The 27326-nt window shown below is 33.9% G+C and overlaps 1 protein-coding gene and 1 pseudogene across 4 annotated transcripts in view; both read left to right on the top strand.

Moving 5' to 3' along the window:
• Window positions 1-27326, top strand: part of Csmd3 (CUB and Sushi multiple domains 3) — a 928259-nt gene that overhangs the window by 474088 nt on the left and 426845 nt on the right. The window lies entirely within an intron of this gene.
• Window positions 18293-19682, top strand: LOC138805529 (tyrosine aminotransferase pseudogene; annotated as a pseudogene).

Genomic DNA, 27326 nt, shown 5'->3' with positions numbered 1-27326 from the left:
GGGAACAGAATTACAAAAATTCTCTAATTACCTTTTGCTCTTAATATATGTTCATAACATAGAAATATTTTTATTAACTTTAGCACCTGTGCCTAACTGCCAGTATTTGTTAACTAAAAATATGTTATCATTTATTTTTGTCTTTGAATCATGAAACTTAAATATTTTGAAAACACTCTTGGTTCTTATTTCTCCTACATAATTAATTTTAATACTAATAAAGAATTAATTAGCTATTATTCAAGTCATATTGTATAAGTTATACAACAATTGCATGACATTTCTGTCTCTTCAGTTTTCTGCTATCAATTGTCGGAAAAGATTGTTGTATTCTATGATCTTTCAACAAAGGCTAGAGAATCAAATATGGAAAGAAATTATGTTTCTTTTTGTTGTTTTGTTTTGTTTATTTTTATAGTACTGAAACAATTAAAAAAACATATTCCATGAATCATCTAATCGCTTTCCTCATAGAATTTTCAAATACCAAGTTGAAGTAGATTATGTACTTCAATATAAGACTTTTATAAATGACAAAATGGTTTTGGTGAGAATCCTTGATTTAGAGAATATTCTGTTAGAATAGCACAACATATAATATGTTTTAGACTGGCTGTATGATGCAATGTCAAACCGTATACTCAAGCCCTTACCCTTACTCCCAGTATGTTAGTATTTTTAGATGAGGCCTTTGGAAAGCTTAAATGAACTCTTGAAAGTGGGAAATTCATGATGAAGCTACTGACTCTGTAAAAAGAGACATAGAAGGACCTGCACGTTTCAACCTCCCTAAGTGGTATGAAGACACAGCAAGTCCCTTCACTAGAATTTGACTGTGCCAGTACTTTGAATCTAGCTTTCAGAAATCCTAGTCTTGTAAAAGAATGTTTTCGTATCTAAGGTATTTAGGCATATGTCATTTTGTAGAAGAAAAAAGGCAGATGTGAACATTAAAGAAGACAAAATCTGACAAATTGAACAGAAAGCAATCATCAAAAGGCACAGTTAACAACATGAAAAGGAAAGTTACAGTCAGGGAGAAGGTATTTGCAAATATACATATATATATATATATATATGTATATATAGAAGACAGAATACATAAATTTTAAGAAACTGAATAATTTAAGGCAAAAAAAGCATGTTAACCATAAGTAAAATACAGCAAGCAGGGAACTGGTGACTCATACTTGCAATCCTAGTACTCAGGAGTTTGAGATTTTAGAAGCCAGCCTGCCTCTTATATGAAATTAAACATCTGAAACCTATGTGGAAATATTGCTCAAGGGGTAAAGTGTCATGATTAAGCAAAAGCCAATCAAGAGAGAAAGAACTCAGGTCAAGTCTTACTACTGACATATATACACAAACACACACACACACACACACACATACAAAAACACACACTATACAAAACATGTATATATATATGTACTTATATATATATGTTCTATAGGTATATAGATATACATCCATATATATATATATAGGTATATAGATAATATATGCATATCTGTAATTAACAGTAAAAATATAAATATATTATAAAATATATAAAAATTGATATGACAGCTTATGAAGTAAAGAAAAAGATAGCTAAAATGAACATAACACTGGTCTTCATCATTGTCATATTGCCTTACTGCTTGTGAATTAAAACTCTAAAAAAAAACCACAGCACAACCAGAAGAATTTCAAATATTAAAAAGTGTTGGCTGACTGGGCTAGAAACTAGAATTGGAACTTTCAGAGAATGTTGGAAGGAAAATAAATTGGAATAAACATGTTTTAACTCAATTTCTTCAAGTTAAACCTATGCCTAAATTATAATCCAGCCATTTCTTTCTTAGACATTTTCTAAGATAAATGAAACTAAGTGCTTTTCAAAGATTTTTACAAGAACATACCACACACATATAAATATAAACACATATATGTGTATATATGTACTATATATATAGGTGTGTGCATATATATATATGCGTATATATACATGTATATATGTGTGTACGTATATATACATATGTATGTGCGTATATATATATATATATATATATATATATTTGTTTATATTAAAAGTTCTCCTATTCTGAAAGCATCCCAATACCCCTCTATACTATTCATCAACAAATAAAACTATTAACACTTGCAAAACAAATGGAAATAAGAATTTTTATTTTTTGTTTATCGTGGGGCTTGAACTCTGGGCCTGGGCACTGTCCCTCAGCTCTTCAGCTCAAGGCTAGCGCTCTACCACTTGAGCTGCAGCACCACTTCTGGTTTTCTGGTGGTTTATTGGAGATAAGAGTCTCACGGACTTTCCTGCCCCGGCTGGCTTTGAACCGCAATCCTCAGATCTCAGCCTCCTGAGTAGCTAGGATTACAGGTGTGAGCCACCAGCACCCAGCCAAGAATCATTTTTAAAATTTTAATCAGACAGATAGAAAAGTGGATGCTACATAGGTCTATTTATATAAAATTTAAGAAACTTATATTTATTTTTTAATCACCAAACAATTTTAATTTTTATAGAATTATAGTAAAGCACAAATATGTTCATAAAAGGAATAAAGTCAAATAGTACAAAGGTGTAACAGTCTTAGTAAATTGGAATCCCAATTTATTTTTAATACAACTAATTTTAAATAATAATTCTATAAAATTTTATTCCAGATTTGACTCTTCAAAATGTTTTTCTGAAGTTAAAAGAAAGAATGGAAGAAACAACTTGATAACATGAAAAATCCATTATTTGAAAACAGGTTGTTGTTTTTTTATTTTTATTTTTTTTGGGCTATACAGTAATTTCAGACAGGTAGAAAATTTGACCAGCTTTATTGCCAGTGTCTTTTGAATAAGAGGATAACATTTGATGGATTTTCTTCTGCATAGCTAATATTTATATGTATAAAAATATATCATGACAAGTTCCAGAGGCTCATGCCTGAAATCCTAGCTACTCAAGGGACTGAGATTTGAGGATCAAGATTCAAAACCTTCCCAGGCAGAAAAGTCCATGAGACTCTGATCCCAATAAACTACTCAGAAAAAAGCTAGGATGCCAATATAGCTTAAGTGGTAGGGCATTAGCCTTGAGTTCAAAGAAGCTCTGGGACAGCACCCAGACTATGAGTTCAATATATCTATATCTATATATACTTATATACATAAGTATATATACTTACATATGAAGAGTTCTGTAAGATTATTCATGTATATTCAGTTTCTACATTTCACTACATATTTGATGAACAACTTTGAAGAAAATTTCAAGTTTCATATAATTAAGAAGGACATAGATAAATTTTGCTTTATTTATAAAGAAATTTATCAAAATACCGAGCCAATTCTCAATTTTAAAGAGAGTTAAGCCATTCTATGTACAGTATATTTTGGCCTGTATTTTACAAAGTTCAAATGTAACAATTAAACCATGTTTTCTTATTTTTTAAAATTTTATTGTAAAGCTGATGTATATAGGGGTTATAGTTATATAAGTATGGTAGTAAGTACATTATTGTCAAACTTGTTACACCCTCCCTCATTTATCTCCCAATTTCCCTCTAGGCCACCTCCCCCAAATTGTACAGACCATTTCCAACATATTGTCTTGTGAATATCACTGTTTCATTGGTTCTCCTTTTGTCTTTTGTCTCACCATTTGGTTGTTCCCCTTCCCTTCCCTAAATCAGATCAACCTATATACAATACCCAGGGTACCAAAATCAAATAGAGTGACAACAAGGGATTAACCATAAGGGGAACAAAAAACACACTGGAAAAAGAAATCACATATACATTAAAAACAAATAAAAACCTGTATCCATATTTTGGAGTTCACTGGGCTTATCATCATTTTATATGGCCATATTTACATAGCTGTTGAACTATTCTGCTCATCTGTTAAGACTATCTTAGATGTGTGCTATTTATTACAAATGAGAGGACCCATAAGACATATTTTGGGGGGGTCTGTCTTACTTCACTTAATATGTGGTGTCATTCTTTATGATGGAAGCAAAGAATTCCATTGTGTACATATATATGTATTTATTATATGCATATATACACAGATATATGCATATATTTTTTTCTTGATCCATTCACCTACTGGGGGGTATCTGGGTTGGTTCATGAAACCTTCCAAGCTTAAGAGCTAGATTTTTTGCCATATGCCTCCATAATATTAGTATGTTACAGAGATACATTCTGATGTTGGTATAATTAAACAAGAATCCAGATTAATTTATAAATAACTGTTTCCCTCTGGGGATTCCATGTTCATCACCAATTTAATATTTGATCTAAGGACAGTTTTCCTACCTTTAAATATAAGGTACTTGGCCTAAATGATTTCTGCCTTTCCTTTCAGCTCTAGCATTCTTTTATTAGAGTTGATAAATTATATATTGATATATCCATTGTACTGTCCAAGAATATTATACTTAACATTTATTCATTGTAGTAACCCACGATGTCTTTAATAAGAAGCCCTTTCTGTTAGCTCTGAGATAATAAATCTCTCCCTTAGAATTTTCTTTAGATTTAATACCAGTCTATCTGGTATGGTCTTATTAAGAAGGAACCCCTTGGGTTTCCCCATTCTTATGTTGTTTGAAATTTCTCTTCTCTTCACATTTTTGTCACTTTTTTGTTGAAATCTTGTACTTTGCAAGAAAAATACTTTCTCCTGCCTAGAAAATGTTACAAGGTCACAAGCAACACTTTGTGTGGGATTTTCATGATAACACTTCAATCTGCCTCTCTTAATACAAGGGGACATTTAAATATGACTCATGAAAACTTTTATATTTGAGTACAATTTATTCTTTTTGTTCCTCCGCTTCATTACCTTAGCAGTTTATTTTACATTATTTTACATTTTAATGCTTCAATATTCTTCAGAGAACTAATTTTCCTAAAATATCCAATTTGATTGTGTTTATTCCAGCTAGCAGTAAAAAGTAAGCCCTTAAGTTCTGCATCTCCAGAATTGGGGTGAGTGGGAATAGTGTTAAAAATTATGTCACTTTTAGAATGCTCATTGAATATCATCTCTATTCCAAGAATTGAAAAGGAAACAGGATACATAGCAAAAATAAGACCCTTAGTCACTGTTCTCAGTTTAATAAGACACAAACTGACATGGAATAAATAATTTCAGGTATGATATGTGCTAGAAAGGAAAAGCAGAGTGTTTGTGTTCTCTGCTTACAACATCCATGCACCAGATCCAGCTTTAAGTAAAGCAATCTCGAAGAAATAAACTTGGAAAGAGATATGAAGCAAAGGAGCTAGGCAGCACAACCAATGTGTGCAGGTGGTAGGTAGTCTTAGTGGAGGAGATGATAGCATTTTGGAAGAGTGAAGAGGAAGGGAAATGATGAAGAGGGATGAAGTGAGTCCTACTGGATAAAAGTGAAGAGATGGGAAATAACTTGTCACCTTTATATGGTTCTTGGGACATGTGTAAATTCTTTAAGGACTCAAATAAATTTTCTTTCTTGCTATTGTTTCTAACATATTTGTAAGATGTTTCTTTGTTGCTTTGTATGTCCCTCCCCCACGGTATAACTCCTGCTTTCACTGTATGTGATGTTGGTATAATTTGGGGAGGAGAAGGGAAAAAACAAATTGTTTAAATAGGGATACAATTGGACCCATTGCAACAATGAGATGTACAAGATGTTATGTTGAAAAATGAACTTTAGAACTTTGGGGGAGGGAGGAGAAGGGAGGGAAGGGATGATAGGGGAAACAAAGGAGGAGGCAACAATGCTTGATAAGAAATGTACTCATTACCTTGCCTGTGTAATTGTAACCCCTCTGCACATCATTTTCACAATTATATATATATATATATATATATATATATATATATATATATATATCAGGTCATTTGGACTGGGAATGTGGCTCAGTGGTGGAGTACTTGGCTTGGATGGACAAGGCCCTGGGTTCGATTCCTCAGCACCACCTAAGCAGAAAAAGCCAGAAGTGGCTCTGTGGCTGAAGTGATAGAGTGCTAGCCTTGAGCCTTGAGCTGAGGGATAGCACCCAGGCACAGAGTTCAGGTCCCATAACCAACAAAAAGGAAAAAAAATCATGTCAGTTTATTTAGTGTTTACTAAAACAGTGAAATCATAAGCCATAGAAGCTAGAATGTGCTTTTGGGGTAATTTTGTGAAATATACTTATTTCTTTAAGATTTGGAAATGAGGAAGGAGAAAGTTTGATCAGTTATTTTCACAGTCATTTAAAATAATGTCTGAACATTCTTGATTATACAAGAACTTTGTCAGTATATCACCTGAATTGCAAAGGAATTTTAAGTTGGAGAAGAATGTAGACAGAATGGAAGAAACACTGGAGATTGAAATGATATGGCATATCTGTCACTAAGGATATATGACAGGACATATGTAAGATATTAGTTTTCAGATATTAGGTTTTAGGACATATGTAAGATATTAGGTTTCAGTGATTTAATAGCAAGAGATATTAGTTTCATCTTCATTTGTGATTTTTGCTTACCTAAAATAAAAATTGTGCTAATCTTAATACAGAATTTTGGAATATGATGTAAACTTTGTGCAAGAAATAACTACATTATTTCCCAATAGTCCCTAAATATGACGTTGTATCAATTATCATTAAACATATAAACTGGTAAAGTTGCCCATCCCAAAAAGAAATCAAAATAGTTTTTATCTCTTCTTTTCAAAGGCAGAGATTTTTATGTAATGGATATTTGTTTTTCCTAATCCATGGGTCATTTTTATTTTTCTACTTTTACAATGTCAAGAATGCATAGGTTAAAATTTTGCTGTAGTATACACTAATATCCTATTCTTTTCTAAAATCCTTTGGCTAAATTAAATCATTGTCAAGCTCATATTTCAGTTGCTAAAATGTATAGTATATTTGCAAATGTGGAAAGGAAAATCTATCAAATTTTTAATAATCTTGTTTTTTAAAAGAACCAACCCATTTATATCAATGAAAACTTACTCAAGGGTGTTTTTCTCAAAGATCTATGATGTAGAATAAATGCTAGAAGCTTCCTAGTGGTATGAAATAAAACAGAATAATACCCATGCTTTAGGATTAATGTATAATATTAATAAATAATTGCAATTTTCCTTAACATTCAGATTATACAATAACATTTTTGGACAAGCTCCAACTGCTCAGATTTGCTGCTCATGACCTGTCTGAAGGTAACTTGCCTGTAATTTTCCAATCTGAAGATAGGAGATTGAGATTCAACAAAATGTATATTTTGAGGACAACAAAAAATACAATAATATTTAAACATCTTGCTTTAAGTATAAGCTAAACTAAAGTTCAAGGTAAGATTTATACAGAAGCAAACTAAAGGAAATTAGTATTGTTTTTCTTCTTATATTTCAAAGTATTGTCAACTAAACACATCTTTTTAAAGTATATATTCATCAGATGATGCTGTTTTCTTAAAGAAAATGACTTGATGTGCTTTTGGTGAGAATATTAATGGAAACAATAAAAACTGATCAATATGAATCAATAAAGTAGAAAATGGAACCAATAGCTTTACTGAGTAGAAAAACTACATTATTGAATGTGGTGTACTCCCTATGACAAAGTGAATTAGAAGAGTACACAATCAGTACTGCTGTTAAAATCTCCCATAGTTTATATAAGGAGCCAGTTAGAAAATAGATATTGGGTTCCATATCTCTCTAACAATAAACTAACTTCTGAAAATCCACTTTTCCACATGTAGCTTACTTCAACTAGTAGGACAGAAAGAGAAGGAAAGAGATAGAGAAAGATAGAGAAGAGAGAAACTAACATATTTTGTATACCGCCCTCCATTTAACATCATTTAGTGACCTAAATATGTGTGCTAAATATGCATACTTTTTACATAGATGGAAACAGTTATACTGTGCAACAGGGACTGACAATATATCAATTTGTCAAGTGCGATATTAAAAGAATCAAAGTGCTCTGGGGAGATCAAAGTGTGAGTAATAATATATGTATTTTGCCTGTTTCTAAATAATTCTGCATTGGAAAACATCTGTGTATCTCTGTGACATATACACATCTTAAGCTGTTTACCAGCATATATTCACTAGAAATTTAATATATGTTAAAATTAATATTTAAATGTGAAAGCATTATGGTTTATTTTTACTTAATTAAAACTTAAAGATATTCTTAGGAAGTGGAAGTTAAAAGTTCAGGAGTTTGAACTGATAAATATTTAATTTAGAGATTCATTAAAGTACAAATCATATAGTTTACTCATATTCCTTCTACTACCATTTATCAAATATCTTAGTTTTACCAACTTTCACTATAATAATGCTCTTCATTTAGTAATTTCTACACTTGGTCAGATGGGAGATAGGTATAAATAAGTAAAAATGTGTTGTTTTGAATATAAAAAATAGAAGCTTGCACTAATTTGCAATGACAACAAAGAGGAAGGAGAATTTATCTAATAAAGATATCAGGCATAAGGACAAGCGTTAGAGAAAAGATGGTCTAGGGTAAGCAAAGGTTTTGGATCTTACAGAGTCACAGAATCCTGAAAGGCCTGAGTCCAAGATATCAATTATTGTTATTATTTCTGCAGTATAGTAGTGACAAGGATCAAGTATCACTGGAGATGGGAAATGCAGTTTCAGTGAGTCTACTAAGGGATTTCAGCTGTCAGAAATATTCTATGATTTATATATCGATAAGATCATTTCTATAATTTCACAGAATGTGAGTCGGAGAGGAAAAGTGAATAAGGAAGCTCTTCCAATTGTACAGAAGAGAGATAAGCATAAGCACAAGATATTAGCAACTGAGGTCATAGAAGACAAACTCCAAAGACTTTTAAAAGAGAAAATTGGCACTCTCCCATGTTCAACAAGAGCTGTAAGAGCAGTGTTTAAGCAGAGGGGATAATCAGAGAATGCCCAAATTTCTGCTCAAGTTGACAGGGAACAGCTACATTAAGAAAATATATTTTAGGGAAGGAAGCTCAAATGTGAAATGGATTAAGGCTCATTGTATTTCATTGTATTTCACTGAGAGACATCCAATTGCTGCTGGGAGTACACATCTGGAACCCAAGAAACAGATTTCGGCGATTTTCAATAAAAAGGAACGGGGGGGGGCAAGGATGGAGGGAGGGAGGAAGAAAGGAAGGAAGGAGAGCGAGAAGAAAGAAAGAGAGAGAGAGAAAGAAAGAAAGAAAGAAAGAAAGAAAGAAAGAAAGAAAGAAAGAAAGAAAGAAAGAAAGAAAGAAAAAGAAAGAAGGAAGGAAGGAAGGAAGGAAGGAAGGAAGGAAGGAAGGAAGGAAGGAAGAAAAAGAGGAGAACAAAATATAACCTTTGGAAGAGTTGAGGAACTATCAATTAAAATAAGGTGAATATAGGAATAAGAAAGGTGCACTGTATCTGAAAGAGGAATCCTAGAAAAATTATTGGCAGTCAGTAAATAGCAATGCACGCTAAGGTCCTCAGAAAATATTATGGCATAGATCAAGGCCAAAAAGAGAAGAGACATTAACAGGTATGTATATGTTGTATCAGAAGTTAATATGCATGTAGAATATATTTGATGCAGATAAATTTATAGATATAGACTGGAAGAAAGAAAAATTGTACTGGGTATTTCATACCTTGTGTTTTCTATATTCTTTTAATTAAGAAACAAGATATCCTTATGGAATGTACAAGTGTGTGAAGGTGTGAAAGTAGTAGCAATACAGATTTAATTTCTGTATTTTCCAGTGTCACACAGGTCCTTATACAGCATTAACAACTATCTATCTATCTATCTATATCTATCTATCTCACTCATCTGTTCTATTTCTCTCTATAGATATAAGAATATATTTCTTTTTCACAGTATATATTCATATATATATATATATATTTATACACACATACACACATATTCTTCCTTGTGTATGTGTGCTGGTCTGGTCCTGTTGCTTGAACTCAGGGCCTGGGCACTGTCCCTTAACTATTCCAGCATTTTGGTGATTAATTAGAAATAACAGTCTAATGGACTTTTCTGCCTAGACTTTCTTTGAAACACAAACTTCAGACTCCTGAGTAGCTAGAATTGCAGGCATTAACCAGCTGTACCTTGTTTATATACATTGTCTATACAGAAGAGTATGTCCTCTACATATTTCCTTGTGTGTGTGTGTGTGTGTGTGTGTGTGTGTGTGTGTGTGTGTGTGTGTGTGTGTGTGTGCCTGCGTACTTGTGCCTCTATCATGACTTTGATCATTATACTACCATGGTATTAAAAATGTATATATGTTCTCACTATTGTTGAGATTTTCCCCATCATCTCATTTTTAGAACAACTTGTAGTAATTTCCCTTGAAGGGAAGCTGTGAGTAAAACTGTTTCGGTAATCCAGACATTTTTCTTTTTTTAAAAAAAATTTTATTGTGAAAATATCATACAGAGGGGTTACAATTATATGGGCAAGATAATAAGTACATTTCTTATCAAACATTGTTCCCTCCTCCTTTTTTTCCCTTCCCATCTCCCCCCCACCCCACAAAACTTGTAAAGCTCGTTTTTCGACATAACGACTTTTATATTTCATTGCTACAATGGGTCCCTCTGTATCCCTGTTTAAATGATTTGTTTTTTTCCCTTCCCCTCCACAAATTATACCAACATCAAATACAGTGAGAGCAGGGGTTATACCATGGGGGAGGGACATACAAAGCAACAAAGAAATCATCCCAAATGATCACAAACAAGACCATACTAAAGCTACCACCATGACTATGTTTATGGCAGCATTATTTACCATAGCTAAGATATGGAACCAATCCAGATGCCCCTCACTAGATGAATATATCAAGAAAATGTGGTATATATACACAATGGAATTCTATGCCTCCAACAGAAAGAATGACATTGTCCCATTTGTTAGGAAATAGAAAGACTTGGAAAAAATTATATTAAGTGAAGTAAGCCATACCCAAAGAAATATAGGTCCCAAGGTTTCCCTTATTTGCAATAACTAGTATATGTCTGAGACAAGCAGAAAAGTTCAGATAAGTTGATGTTAGGTGAAATGAACCCCAAGATAAGTATTCAAGTGTATTTTCTTTCATGCGGCTGTTTCTAACAAATCCAGACATTTTTCTGCAACCCCTTCAGAGGTTCTATCATCAGTAAAGCATTGACTTTCCCTTTCTAATTTACTAGACAGTAATAGTTTTCAGATGAAGCTGACTTTTCCTGTTCTTACTCATATTTCATACATGCTGTTCGTGGCTGGAGAAGGCTCCCTTCTGTACTTCCTCTTCTATACTCTTATCTACAATTTCTGTTTCTCCCCTGCTCATTTGAGAGTCTTCATTTTCCCCTTGTTTTTCTTGTTATATTCAGCATGAGTCCTAGCCTTTAAATACATATGTGCATCTATAGCACAATTGATGCTCTCTGAGTCTGCCACACTTCTAAGTCACACTTCTAAGTCACCTTCTGGTAGCCAGAGCTGGGAAATGCCAAGTCCCAACATGATTATGGTATTCTGACATTTAATATTCAACTTTTGTTTATGAAACTTTTTTGGTGGGGAAGGGGAGCAATACTAGGCTTTTGAACAATCAGTCCTTCTATCACTGGTGTCCTGCCTCTAGCCATTTTGTACATTAATTTTTCAGACAAAGCTTCACACTTTTTTTTCTGGGCCAGACTCACACGGTCATACTGTAAACTAACATTTCTGGCCTGTTTGTTGAGATAATATCTCCTGAGTTTTGCATAAACTGGCTTCCATTCATGATCCTTCTAAAATCTGTTTTCTGGGTTGCTGGGATTATAGAATGAATCACTGTGTCTGGCCTACCTACCAAAGTGATTTTGCTTTTGCTTTTATGTTCTATACACACTTTACTGCTTGATTTTTTTTTTTCAGAGATGTAGTATTGATTCCTCTCATGAACTCTTTACACTTACAATCTTTCAGGTAGACTCTGGAGTTTTGTTTTCTGTTTTGTTTTGTTTTGTTTTTCACAATCAAATAGTGGAGACAGTATTATTTTACCTGTTAGTGTTGAAGTGTTAGGTCAAATATGAAGTGTGAAGGAGATTCTGAATCAGGCTAACATCTTTTTTTCCCATGGAATATTCATGCAATCCTGAGACATAGATTTGGCAGAAGACATAGAATTTATCAGGTTGAAATGCTAGTTTACAAATAACAAACTGGAGGCCAACAGAATTACATGAATAGGTCAGAGGGAAATAGCTGTTACCATCAGGATATGAATAATTTCTGGATTTCCTTCTTCTGATTTCCATTTTTTTCTAAATGCTCTGTGTTCCTAAAAATTAAATATAGCTCATTTTTCCTTTTGTTAGGAATGTTTAATAATGAAGTATAAAGGTCAGATCAGAGTCAAGTAATAAAATTCTGATGGATATTTCAGAACAGAGTAAGTGAAATATTTTCATTATATCTGACCATGAGTGAACAAGGCAACATTCACTGCACTTGACATTTAAATGTATTTGTCTGTTAAGAAACCCTAAAACTAGATAACACATCAGAAAGAGTTATTGTGAAGGTTAGGAAGTACAAGGTCAAGAACCAATATATTTGGCCCCTTCTGAGGGTTTACTCTGCTTTTAAAAAATAAAAAGGTTAGTTCTGTAGCACACAGAAGGTGGAAGGGCCAACAAAAACAGTCCATGATATGAATTATTTTCTAAAGGCAGTGAACCCACCAAGAACATGAAACCTTCATAAGACAGTCACCTCTGCATAGATCAATGGATCAGGAAAACGTGGTATACATACACAATGTGATTCTGTGATTCTGTGATTCTGTCAAAAAGAATGACATCACCTCATTTGTAAGGATATGGAAAGATTTGAACAGTCAGATCTTATGGGTCCAATATTACTATATTGTTTCATTAGCAATTACATTTCAACATAAATGTCAGAGTGGACTAGCTTCAAGCCATACCAATGACTTATTAATTTATTTTTTTGTCGGTTGTGGGGCTTGAACTCTGGGCTTGGGTGCTGTCCCTGTGCTCTTCAGGTCAAGGCGAGCACTCTACCGCTTGAGCCACAGCGCCACTTCCGGTTTTCTAGTGGTTTACTGGACATATGATTCTCACATACTCTCCTGCTCAGGCTGGCTTTGAACCATGATCCTCAGATCTCAGCCTCCTGAGTAGCTAGGATAATAGGCATGAGCCACTGGCGCCCTGTGCAATGATTTTTGATGTAAATGAAATATAAGAAAACTAAAAGACACTTTGCATTGTATTTGGTAATATTAATTAAATTGAAAACTACAACTGTTCATCTGTCTATACATTTTTAACTTAAAATTGTATTCTTCATTTTGGCTTCTGTCACATACAACTTGCTATTGATAGAAGTCTAGTTTAATTTTGGTTCGATGAAATGTTCAGTTGCACACAAAATAAGCTACAGTATCAGTCTTTGATTTCTAGATGAGCAGATGAGTTTGGCTTATTTTAGTCATATGGCCATCATCTTTGAAAATTTGAGAAATTCTACTCCTATGGTAATAAAAATTACACACATATATATGTATATAACCTGCATGTGTAAACATGTATATACCCATGTATATATGTATGTATGTGTGAACATGTATATATATATATATATATATGTAAATAATTTATTGTTTCCATCAAGTAAATACTTTTTCATATGTAATTCTGATTCTGGCCAAATGAAAAAAATATAATATTTACCATGAAAAAGTCAAATGAGGATTCATTTATAAACAGTTAAAATCTGATTGAGGGAAAATTCATCTTTAAGTATAATATATAAGATAAAACTCCTTTGAATAATTCTTAGTCAATTATGTCTCAAAAAGGTTACAGACATGGTATGCATAAAAATAAACTTACTAAGAATATATCCATATATTTCCTATTATTTCCATCATACTCACCAGATTTGAAACTCACCTACTTATTTTCAAAAGATGATGAAGAATGTGGATCATAATTAATATTGTCCCTAAAATGTTACTAATGCAAATGTTTTTATAGAGCAGCAAAGTTCCCTTCATGTCTGTGCTAGAAGAACCAAAGAGATAGTAACATGGGCCATGGGGCTCTATGTGGTGTCTTAGCTGTTCTTGTATGTTTTGTAAGAAAGAAGGAATGAAGGAAGGAAGGAAGGAAGGAAGGAAGGAAGGAAGGAAGGAAGGAAGGAAGGAACGAAGGAAGGAAAGAAGGGAGGGAAGAAGGGAGGGAAGAAGGGAGAGAGGAGTTCATTAAATGGAACACTATTCAAATTTACATTTTTAATACAATGATGAATAGATACGTAAGTAGAAAAAAAGAGTGAAGAAATTTATAGTGTTGGATTTTATTTAAAATAGTAGTACTAGTCATAATTGGAGTGCGGTGAATACCTATTATGCTATTACTTGTTTAGTTAGTGCTCTACTTGATTAGTTAATTTAAAATTCAAATTGTTATACTGAGGTAGATTGGGTTACTAACCAGTCTTTATAGACAAACTGAGACACAGAGAGACTCAGTAACTTGTATATGGTCACATAAGTAAATAAGAGCCAATTCATGTTTTAGACCCAAGTCATATGATCCCAGTGTCCATGTCTTATCCACCAATTTCTTTCAGAAATTACTGGCCATTTTCTAACCTAACTAGTGTGGGGTATCATCCCATATTTTTGTTTTATTTTATATGATTTTATCTGGCTAGTGATTCTTTTTTATTAATATATATTTTCTTGTAAAGATACTGTACAAATGAGTTACAGTTACATGAGTAAGGTAATGAGTACATTTCTTGTCAAGCATTGTTACCCCCTCCTTTGTTTTTCCCATTCCATCCCTTCCCTCACCACCTCATCAATTTCTCCCTCTTCCCTTCCCCCAAGCTGTAAAGTTTGTTTTCAACATAGTGTCTTGTGCATCTCATTGTTACAATGGAGTGCTTTCAGATTGCAATTCCTCAACACCCCTCCCAATCCCCAGCAAATAACCTCCCCCTCTATATCTGCAAATCACCTAATGTCAGGTTATAACATCGTGTCTAAGTCATTGCTATTTTTTTCTATACATCCTCATAAGCTTAATTTGCTTCTTTATTTCCTCTGCCAGTGTATCTTCACAGTAACCTCAGACTTTCTGCCTTATTTCCAATGATTTTCTTGCACAATTTATCTTTTTCCTTTATTTTTGCTTCATCAAACCCAAAATATAAGATAGAAAGAAAATTATTAATGATCAATCCACCTTTCTTTCCAACAAATAAGGTCCTCCTTAATTGTCATTTCTTCTTTACAAAAAAACTTTTAAGCTAGGCCATTATTTACATTTTGCAATTGTTTTAGAGTGTTACTCTAAAGGGTGAAAATTTAGCAAGTAGTTGAGCTGGGATCTAAACCTCCCCCCCCCAATTCTAATTTCAGAGATCTTAATGACTGCAGTTTGCTGTGCCATTAGAAAGATTGATGCCACAAGTTAGAGCATAATTTTTGCCTTTCTGGTATCGTTTGTTTCTTTGAATTAAATGTTCCCTAACATAGCAAAATGACCAACTATCAAAGGAAATCCATCCTTCTTCCTCTAAGGCCACGAAGAACAAGGCAAATTCTATCTCAATGGTTTTGCCTTTTCTGAGTACTGTCCACTTGCTAAATACATCACAATAAGTAAATTTTCTGGGTATTTTTTCCCCAAAAAGGCTGCAGAACTATCATTAATAATTAAATATTAGTTTCTGGTATGTTTATTTATGGAAGCAATTTCTTGCTAAATATGTGTGGTATTTTTATTATCAAATACAACATGTAACAGAAAGGTACAGCTCCTAAGAGATATTAAAAATAAAGGAGAAAAGAGATATTGTTATCTAACCCTAAATAAAGACAGAGACCCCTATTATGTTTAATCTGACTTTACAACTTCTTACCAAAAATATACTGCAGGAGGAGCTTTCCTTCTGGGCAATTTAATTATTCTTATCCTTCACAGAATGAGGTAATGTGGCTTAGAGTCAAGACAAGTCAGTTAAGCTTCTGTAAGCTATTTTATTTAATGTGTGTGATTACTTTCTTCATAGAGTACATCTGTGTACCTGATAGCTCAACATATGATGGTGGGTAGACAGAAATGAGAATGCTCCAATATAATGACTGATCCTATAGAAATCTGCATATCACAGAAAACTCCACCAAATGAAGTAAAAAATATATGGAGGGTTACTTCAAGTCAGATAGAAAAAAAGATAAGTTACTGATTGAGATGATCAAGTTGCTGTTTTGCTTTTTCTTTCTTGGTTTGAATTCAGGGCAAGCTCTTGCTGGGCAGGTGCTCTACCACGTGAGCCATTTTCTCAGCCCTTTTTATTGCTTTATTTGTTTTTCAGGTAAGGTGTTGTTGTTTTTTTCCTAAAGTTAGTCTCAGTCCATAATTCTTTATATATGCCTCCCAAATAACTTGTGATATTCATATATATGTATGTATACATATATACATACATATTTATTAATCCAGCTCCTAGATTGTTTGTTGAGACAGAATCTTGCTTCCACTGGCCAGAAGCTGAGACTCTCCTTATCTCCACCTCCCATGTAGCTGAAATTTCATGTGTGAGATCATACACCTGGCTCCAAATCATGAAGCGTTACTGGAAACAAAGGACTAGAGATACTCAATTAGTTATCATCCAAAAATAGTTATTGGAGACAGGTTAAGTTTGTGGTAGTAGAACTGAGATTCAATGAACATCAATGAACATGGAAAAATATATAGTAGGATACATTGCTTACATGGAATTGCTTATAAAGACTCACAGAAAGAGTTGGCATGAACTAATATACGAAATCCAGTAAAAAAATGAAACTTGAAAACTAAGACCTGAAGATAAAAGTGAAAAACAAGAAAGAAGTCCTTAGTCATAATAAACACTTGAAGAACTGTCCACTGAATTCAGAATGGTCAGGAGATAAATTGGATATGGGCAATAGAACTGTGATGAAAGATCTATCTTGATGCACAGTTTACAAATCACATTTCAGCAGCTGCTTGTTTCACTGTCCAAGAAAATGTCCTGACTCAGGTACTTGATCCAAAAATGTCAGTCTCATGCATTCAAAATCCTAATTATCATATTCAACTTGCATTAACCTAAATCTCACCCTTTCCTTTTTCTTTCAGTTTCCACATCAATGCTAATTCCTCCTGCCACCAGCTCTAAAGGATTTTTCAAATTCAAATAAATCCTCTTTTTAACATTTAAGCCTACATGTTAGATAGTTGTTGTCTGACAATTACTATAGACTCCAGTTTGATTGCTTAGTTTTGTCAAAGTCATCCTTTCAATGGGTAAAGATAAAATCTATGATATCAATCTGAGTCAATCCCTTTACATTCTTACCTTTAACAACTGTTTTTATCCCTTGTATATAATCCTTGGCTAAGTTAGTATGTTGTAATACTATTTATCTGTTTGTAATTTTTCTATCATCTATCTATCTATGTATCTATCTATGTATCTATCTATCTGTCTGTCTGTCTGTCTGTCTCTCTTGCTATATATATATATATATATATATATATATATATATATAAGAATATATATATATATATATTCTTATTCTTACTATTATTTAGTCATGGGGCTTGAACTCAGGGTCTGTGTGCTGTCCAGAACTCATTTGTTCAATACTAGTACTTTGTCACTTTGAGCAAAAGTGCTACTTCCATTTCTCCTTATTTATATGACAAGTTCTTCTGACCCCCACATACTGTTTTTCCTCACATATACTAATTGTATTGTATGACAATCCTCTCTACCATTTTCTCTTTTTTTCTTATTACCCATCATTCACTGTGCTGCTACCAATTTTCTTCTCTTGAACAGACATCATGTTCTCTCTTTTCCCCCTCTTCATTATATTATATAATACATATGTATATATAATGTAAATATAATGTATATGAGATATATCTATGTATATATGTTTTCTAGGTCCAACATATATGTACTTTAGGTATACATATGTATGTAGATGCACACACATATTAGCATATTAGACATAGAATATTTTCCCTACTGCCTATTTGTAACTTCCCTCTGATGCCCACTCAACTCAGTGCTAACACTAGTTTTCCCTGAAGTCTAAAAAGATTAACTTACACAAATATATTCCTATCCTGGTTAGAGAACTGGTGAGCATTCAGGTTTGGCTCATTGGAACTGCTTCTCCTATTTGTGGAAAGGCTTCGTGGGGATGGACTCCTACATGATTCAGATGAGCAGCAATAGCAGTCTGCCTCCAGTTCTGGATACACATGTCAACATCGCGGGGAGAAGCTCATTGCCAGAAAAAATGAAAGGCAGGAAGCCCCGGTGGCCGGTGAGGCCCTCTGACATGGCCAATCAAACTTTCAATCTCATTCGGGCCATCATGGACAGCATGAAGGTCAAGCCGAATCCAAACAAAACCATGATTTCTCTGTCCATCGGAGACCCTACTATGTTGGAAATCTGACCACAGACCCTGAAGTTACCCAAGCAATGAAAGATGCTCTGGACTCGGGGAAATACAATGTCTACGCCCCGTCCATTGGCTACCTGTCCTGCCGAGAGGAGATTGCTTCCTATTACCACTGTCCTGAGGCATCGCTGGAAGCTAAGGATGTCATTCTGACAAGTGGCTGTAGTCAGGCTATTGAACTTTGTCTAGCTGTATTGGCCAACCCAAGACAAAGCATCCTTGTTCCGAGACCTGGAGTTTCTCTCTACAGGACTTTGGCTGAATCTATGGGAATGGAGGTCAAACTCTACAATCTATTGCCTGAGCAGTCTTGGGAAATTGATCTGAAACAACTGGAATCTCTGATTGATGAAAAGACAGCTTGCCTCGTTGTCAACAACCCATCAAACCCCTGTGGGTCGGTGTTCAGGAAGAGTCACCATTAGAAGATCCTGGAGGTGGCTGCAAAGCAGTGTGTTCCCACCCATATTGGCCGATGAGATGTATGGAGACATGGTGTTTTCAGATTGCAAATATGAACCCTTGGCCACTCTCAGCACCCATGTCCCCATTCTGTCCTGTGGCGGGCTGGCCAAACGCTGACTGGTTCCTGGCTGGAGGATGGGCTGGATCCTCATCCATGACCGAAGAGATATTCTTGGCAATGAGATCTGAGATGGGCTGGTGAATCTGAGTCAGCGAATCTTGAGTCCCTGTACCATTGTCCAGGGAGCTCTGAAAAGCATCCTCCGTTGTACCCCTCAAGAGTTCTACCACATACCCTAATTTTCCTCAAGTCCAATGCTGATCTGTGCTATGCAACCTTGGCGGTCATCCCTGGACGCCAGCCAGACCGCCCCTCTGGGGCCATGTACCTCATGGTTGGCATTGAGATGCACCATTTCCCAGAATTTGAGAACGACGTGGAGTTCACAGGGCAGTCGGTGGCTGAGCAATCTGTCCATTGCCTCCAGCAACGTGCTTCGAGTATCCGAATTTCTTCCGAGTGGTGATCACAGTCCCAGAGGTGATGATGCTGGAGGCCTGCAGCTGGATCCAGGAGTTCTGTGAGCAGCATTATCACTGTAGTGAAGGGAACCAGGAGGAGTGTGACAAGAAAGTTCTCAGTTCTCGTCTATTCTGAACACCTGTCACATCCAAGGAGGACCGGACTGAACTCTGCTGCTCCCCAGGAAGTCTGAAGCCTTTACTGGAACAGGGCTTCAACATGCAACACATGGAAGTTTCCAGATTGTTCTTGCTTTTCTCAGTCACATTCGAATTCATACTCTGAACTTCCAGTTACTCTCCCTTACTGCATTCCACTGGAGTGACTCACTAATTCATTCAGGTGTCTCTTCCCTATGACTTCCTCCTTTTTTTTTTTTTCTTAAATCCTGAGAGTACCTGATAGGGACAGAGTTTACTAGAAAGTCATCAAGACAAGAAAGATAAGAGTTCAGGATGGGACAAACCAAAAATTGGTGAGGAGCTGTGTCCCCGGCCATTTCTTCAATGCTGAGAGTAATAGTATTCTCTCTAGTCAGGTCTGACGTCCAACTCTTGTTACTCCCTGATGGCCTGTACATCTCACCTTTTGCAAGAGAGATATAACCAGAAAGAAATTGAGGACATTCGTATTTGGTTACTCATACTCTAAACATTTTAACAAAAAAATTGTATTTTAAGGATCAGGAACAGAAACATTTGTAAACTTTTTTGGTAAAGAATTATTTTGTGACACAAATAAATAACCTTGATCAACTTCCTAAATTTAGACTTGTATGTGTTAGGTGTTCTTAAAATAAAAGCATATTTCATTTTTAAGAGAAAGGAAGAATGCAGAGAACCTTCCAGAAATATTGCTGGGTAAAATCAGAAATATCTTCAATTGTCATGGCAATAGAATCATTATTATTTTTGCTGCTGTTATACTGATTTATTAATATTTGTTATGTTATCTTTTCATAGTTTTCTAAGAAACATTTATATTACAAGTTCTTTTATTTTGCCAAAGGTATAAATTATTCTTCTTTTTAAAAAATAAGCTTTAGCGGACTAGGAAGGTGGCTCAGTGGTAGAGCACTTGCCTTGAGCTGAAGAGCTGAGGGACAGTGCCCAGGCCCAGAGTTCAGGCCCCCAACTGGACCCAAAAACAAAATAAAACACTTAAAAATAAACTTTATTAAGTGAAAAAAGCCAAAAAAACCCCAAATATATTCCTTAACCTCATTTGGAAAGTCATCTTCAGTTTCAAATTTCCAAATCTTAATAACTGCTTTTTAATTATTCATTTTGAATATATAAAATGCCAAAATATAGATTCAAATGTTGAAAATATTGATTGTATAGATTATTACATAAGCCATTAAATCATTTTTTTCACAATTGATAAGTAGCAACTAATTTCTCTGTGTGTTTTACTCCCCATTGCTGAACATTTCAACCATGCATCTTTTTAAGAAAAAAGTCCCATAAGTTACAGTAACATATAGTAAAATATCATCTTGTGCTCACTGATATCTACACCACTCCATTTAACTTTTTCAAATGTAAAAGATCTTAACATAAACCAGTTCAAAGACAACCTACTAGAAAAGAACCTCAATATTTTACAGTTTGTTCCTTATAATCTATAATAAAATCAAAAGTTCTCAGTATTTCTTGTTTGCTCCTACCCACTAATTTTCAGTATGTCCACATGGACATGGAAATAAACAGTGAATTCGGCCATTGAATTAATTAGAAGTCAGTTAAAGAACCCTACTGCATAGTTCTCTTCTGTGTGATGCTATTTAAAAGCATGAGGATTCATTGCTATAGCAGCCCTTTCTCCACAGTGCCATGGACAGACAGCTGCTTCATATTATGTATTGTTTCAATGGAGCCTCTTATCCAATAGCATTTATTTTTAGATGGCAACATAAAGTGTGAAAAATGAAACAAATTTCCTGAAGTGTATAAAGGAAGCAACCAGAACTAAATATCTTTAAGCACTTGCACCTAATTGATAACACATTTATAAAAATGATACCAACACATTTTTGCTAAGAAGATTCACTCAATGAAGTAGTTCTTAATTCAGAAATGTCTGTGCCTGACTACAGACCCAAGAATGCCATCTGGTGGTGACATATGCAAAACATCTATGTTAAATGACCTCTGTTGTCAATGAAAAGTAAACAATAGTTGAGACTGGTAATAAACTTTTCATGAATGGAATCATGATTGTAAATATCCTATTTTGTACACAGTTTATCTTGTGAACTAACATACACTTTCATGAAATCCTACTTAATGGGAGAAGGGGTCCACTAAAATACAGTAATGCCAACTCCATTTATTCCAACTTGTTCGCATATACACACACATAGGCATGCAGATATAGCATAATGCATTGGAAACAATAGCACCTGTGTACAAATTGTAAGTAAAAACAAATAAATGCACAAAAGTGTTTTTAAATAAATGTATAATTTTAGTTTTTAAATGGTATGATTTTGAAAATGCAAATTAGTCACAGGCTTTAAAAATCCTATTGATTACTAGAATAAACATTTAATAACTACTATATAAAATTATAAAATAATTTTGGCAAATACCTTTGTCATAATTTATACTTGATCAGAAACATAAAAGAGGGGTAACAATCATAAAAAGAAAATTTCTTCCAAATTTCTTGTATATACACTTCTCTAATTTGGGGAGGGGAAGGGAAAAAAACAAAATGCTTAATTAAGGATACAGGCTGACCCATTATAGCAATGAGATGTACAAGACACTATGTGGAAAAGCAAAATTTACAATTTAGGAGGTGGGGGGAGGAGTGTAGTTGTGGAGGTGGGAGGGAAAGGGCTGGTAGGAGAAAAAACAAAGGAGGAGGTAACAATACTTGATAGGAAATGTACTCACTCATTGCTCATGTAACTGTAACCCCTCTGTACAGCATTTTTACAATAAAAATGTATTTAAGATAAATACATAAAAGAAAATTTTCCGAGAGACTCTAACCTAACATAGATTCCAGTGATTTACTTGGAAACCAAAATACTGCTATATTGTCATAGAAGAGAGGTTAAAATATTAAACTCTCTCAATAAGGAGCAAGTCTATCATATATTCTTTATATGTAAGCCTCCAGTGTCATATCCTTCTTTAAAATAATGTGAGCTACCTTTTAATCAGCCCAATCTTTTTTGATCACTGTTTTTCTTCCTATATTAGTAAAGAAAAGTTGTAGATGTTACAACTCTGGGGAGTTTACTCAAATACACACACCTTTACAAAGCAGACTATTTTCTTGTACTGTGGCTTAAAAGGACAATGTTTTCCAGAAATAGATATTATTGGCAGTGTCTTACAAGCCTCTCTCACTCACATTAGAACACGTTAGTTACAACACTCTTGGGGATCCACTGAACCATTCTCTGGAAGAGCAGCCAGGACTGGAAATCCCTGCTTCAGTTGAATATTGATGCTGCAGTTCTGAGTGGACATCCATCTACTAAATAGAAATACACCATCGCTGAAAGGTGCCACACTACTCTTAAAACTCACTTCATTTTCAGGGGAAATTTGAAAGTAAGAATGCTTTCATTGTAGAATTTACTTCCTGACTCTTAATTAATAAAAGTATTTCACATTTTAAATGAAATATTTAGAACCTGCTATGTTGATACATGATCTTTTTTAGTTGGTCGTTGGGTATGAATTCTGGGCCTGGGCACTGTCCCTCAGGCTCTTCAGCTCAAGGCTAGTGTTCTACCACTTGAGCTACAGCGCCACTTCTGGCTTTTTCTGTTTATGTGGTGCTGAGGGGCTGAGGGTCTCTTGTATGCAAGGCAAGCACTCTACTACTGAGCCACCTTCCAGCCCAGACAGATCTTTTCTTTTTTTTTTTTTTTGTGATACATTTTTATAGAAGTGGCAGAATAAGCTTCTTAGCTATGGATAACGGAGCAATTAAGTATAATGTGAAGGAAAAAGAAGAAAAATGAAAGCTGATATATCATCCTTCATATTGTCTCAAGAAATAACCAAGTGCTTCTTAAAATTTTCTTGGTACTTTCTTACAGGGTCAGGTGAGATGTCATTCCCCGCCCACTCTCCTTACTCCACCAATGACTGTGTTTGCAAACTAAAAGTCCAACTAACCAGTCTACATAATTAGATAAGAAAAAAATTTTATTTTGACCTAAAATCTGTATGCTTGATTGATTATTATTATGGAAATAGCATATTCTCTACATTTTAAGCAAAATTAATTATTGAATTGTCTTGTGCAGTTGGGCTTTTATGTATGGAAGAGCAGTGTATGGAGGAGCAGATAACGCAAAAGTTAAGAAAGTTGTGTTGGTGTTATATGAACTGATTTAACTTGGGATTCCAATACTTGGTATCAATAGAAACATAGGAAATGACTCATTTGCCTACGTATTCTCCTACCTGTACCATGTGGTTTATAGCAGTAACTCATAGAATTATTGAGATGATCACAATAAAATACTTAAAAAATGCCTGACACATACAATACTAAACAAATAATAAATATTATTCTGGGAATGGTTGCTATTACCACCAGATGGGATCTTGATTATGTATAAGATTTCTTTCAATCAAGATTATATTCTGACAAAGAAAATTACAGTAAACCACTGGAAGCTGAGCAAATAACACACTCTATAATCATAATTTGCAAATAAAATCAATTTATTGTTTGCAAATTGAATAGTATATGGTACTCTATACATTAATCAAACACAGAATGAGTGTTCTACTGCAATTTTTTGTATTCTGTCACCATATGTAATTGCTGTTTGGCAGTTATTCTTTAAGTATTGCCAACAGAAATTTAATCATACAGCAGAAATCAATTACAGTTTGAAAGGTTATTTCTATATAATGCAATGCAGTGTAAATTTTGTCATTTTGCCACTGAGGCTTTCTTATATCAATTTGGAATCTGAGTTTAGATTTTACTAGGACTTGAAAGGAATATGTAAAATAAAAAGTTAAGAACATCCTCTCTCATCTTTCTATAGTACAGAGTTTTTTTTCATAGGTTACCAAATACATGTGATATATATGTTATAAAATTCATGATGCAAGCTCACTAACCTCACAGTTATCTACTGAATTGGTCTTATCATTTCCCCTTAGAGTTCTGGTCTATTATAGACCTTAGTTACTAAGTAGGATGGAAATGATTATTTTATTGTTGTATTGTTGTATTGTCAATTATTTTATTGTTGTATTCCATTTACTTGAGACCAGAATTGTTCTTCAACGCAATATTATCCTTGTGATCAGTTGCAGAAAAACAGAAGAACATCTATTTTTCTTAATTATCTTCCTACTGATTTATTATAAAATCTGAAAGTCAGATCCAACAGAGATTTTTTCAATATTTCTATATGTTGATTCTTTACTATAAATAGCTTCAATTAATGCCAAGTGTATGCAGCAGAGTAACATGGAACCTTAAAGCTAGGAATATCATTATTACTTTAATGGAAATATTTATTATTTTTATAAAAATACTCATTTCTATATTTATAGATTAAAACTTGGATTAATGAATAGTTAGAGATTAAATGTTTGATTATTTCTCAATTGTTATGCAATCCTAGATAAACACAAACACAAAACCCAAAAAACAGTTTTCAGAGTGGATCTGAAAGTCTTGTAAATCGTAGCTTAAGTTTGTTTAAGTAAATACTGTCCCCATTATAAACTGCATTATTGAGGACTTATTGTATGTGTTACCTATTAAACTTCAAATGTGTTGTTTTGTAATGCTTTATAACAGCACCTAGAATGAGAATTTTTCTTCCCTGACTAGCATACAAGGATATGAAACTTAGACAAATTAAGTTATTTGGCAAATAACTTATGGGTTTATGTAGATTCACAACATAATTTTAGATTCGTTTTCCTCTGGTTATCTCTGCTAGTTGTACAATTTTTCTGTTGGTTAAAACAACAAGTTGAGCTTATGTAACACAGATTCATGTTAAGATTAGACCAAAGCCTTAACATAACTAGCCAATCAGAATACTTCATGATTTGTCATATAAAAGATATGAAGTAAAATTAAGTTTTACAAAGAATATTTAATGTGTATAATTTGTTTGGTTGAAAGTACCAATATTAAAAATATCTTATTTGTAGACCACAGGGTTCTGTTTTACCCTGAAAGGAGCATAGAAATCACCTCTCATGTACATAACAATAAAGATTTTGAAGAAATTGAAAATCAGTGGTTCCACATTCATCCAACAGAGAACTCGGTTCACTGAAAAAAGAAATTAAGAACCAGGCAGACACAGAAAATGTATAATGAAAGTAGATGCATTTTATAGAATAATCAAAATAGATGAATAATTCCATGTTAACAATGAAAACTTTGATTTTTTAATAGTTTTTAATAGTTTTCACCAAGAACCAAAACAAAATATCACAAAATGCTAATACTGTGCAGGTATTCATAAATATCATTGTTTCTTAGATCATGTGCCCTTAAAGTTTCACTGAGACATTCTAATAGAAACAACTTGCCATATCTGTATTGCGTTTTCCAACTTCCAACTTTGAAAAGCTGGAAGTGAAGTTGCGGCTCAAGAGGTAGAAACACTATCTTGAACAAAAATCCTAAAGAATATTGCCTAGACCCTGAGTGTAAGCCTCAGTACTGAAATACACACACACACACACACACACACACACACACACACACACACACACGCGCGCACACACACACACACACACACACATGCACTCACATACATAAATGCAAAAACAAAAAGAAAACTAGTAAAACAGAGGAAAAGAAAAGTTCTTAAATACAGTCTTCAATTCAGTACCTACTGAATCTTGTGTTCTATGTAGAATATGTACAGCTTAGAAGACCATGCCAAGACAATTGCATTATTAACTTCCTTCCAAGAAAAGCAAATGGTAATATAAATTACACTCATGGGAAATTTTCTTATACTTTCTATTTCTGGAAATTGCTCTTCCATGAAGGAAAATTATGAGGATTAGTGTAAAGGTCCCTCCATCAAATCACTTGAGACAAAAAAGAAAGTTATCTAATTCTCAGTTAGAATCCTCCAATCTTGCCATCCCAGGATGGCTTTGAATCTGCAATTCTCAGATCTCAAGCTCCTGAGTAATTAGAATTATAGGTGTGAGCCATTTGCATCTGGCATATATTTATTCTTTTAGGAAAGAAGACAATTTTAAACATTTATGTGAAGTTTACTAGAAGTTCTTGAGATAATTTTATTTCACTACCACAGAAGACAAACCTCTCTACCTGGTACGAGCACCTGTTCCAAGTTTAATGTATTTTTATATCACCTGCTTTAAATATATGTTAAAAATGAGTGACTTGTATTTTACTCCCTTTTCACATAACTAGAGTTTGTAGTTTTGAAAACAAATGTTGAAAAAATTGACGTAGTAACATGTCTTAACATTTTGTTTGGATAGTTACTAACCAAATTGAAACAATTTATTTCTATTTTCCATTCTTTGAGGATCTGGTATTAGGGATCTACTAAGGGAATAAACTTTCATCATTTATTTATTTATTTATTTATTTATTTATTTATTTATTTATTATTGTGAAAATACCGTACAGAAGGGTTACAATTACATGGGCAAGGTAATGAGTATATTTCTTGTCAAGCATTGTTGCCTCCTTTGTTTCCCCTTCCTATCTCTTCCCATTTTCCTCTCCTTCTCTCCCGCTTCTCCCCACCCCCACCAGTCCCCCCTACCCCCA

This window comes from Dipodomys merriami, unplaced genomic scaffold (assembly GCF_024711535.1).
Source record: "Dipodomys merriami isolate MVZ:Mamm:240054 unplaced genomic scaffold, mDipMer1.0.p SCAF_4, whole genome shotgun sequence".
Lineage (NCBI taxonomy): Eukaryota > Metazoa > Chordata > Mammalia > Rodentia > Heteromyidae > Dipodomys > Dipodomys merriami.
The sequence above is the reverse complement of the archived record's forward strand: the minus strand, read 5'-3'. Positions and strand labels throughout refer to the sequence as shown.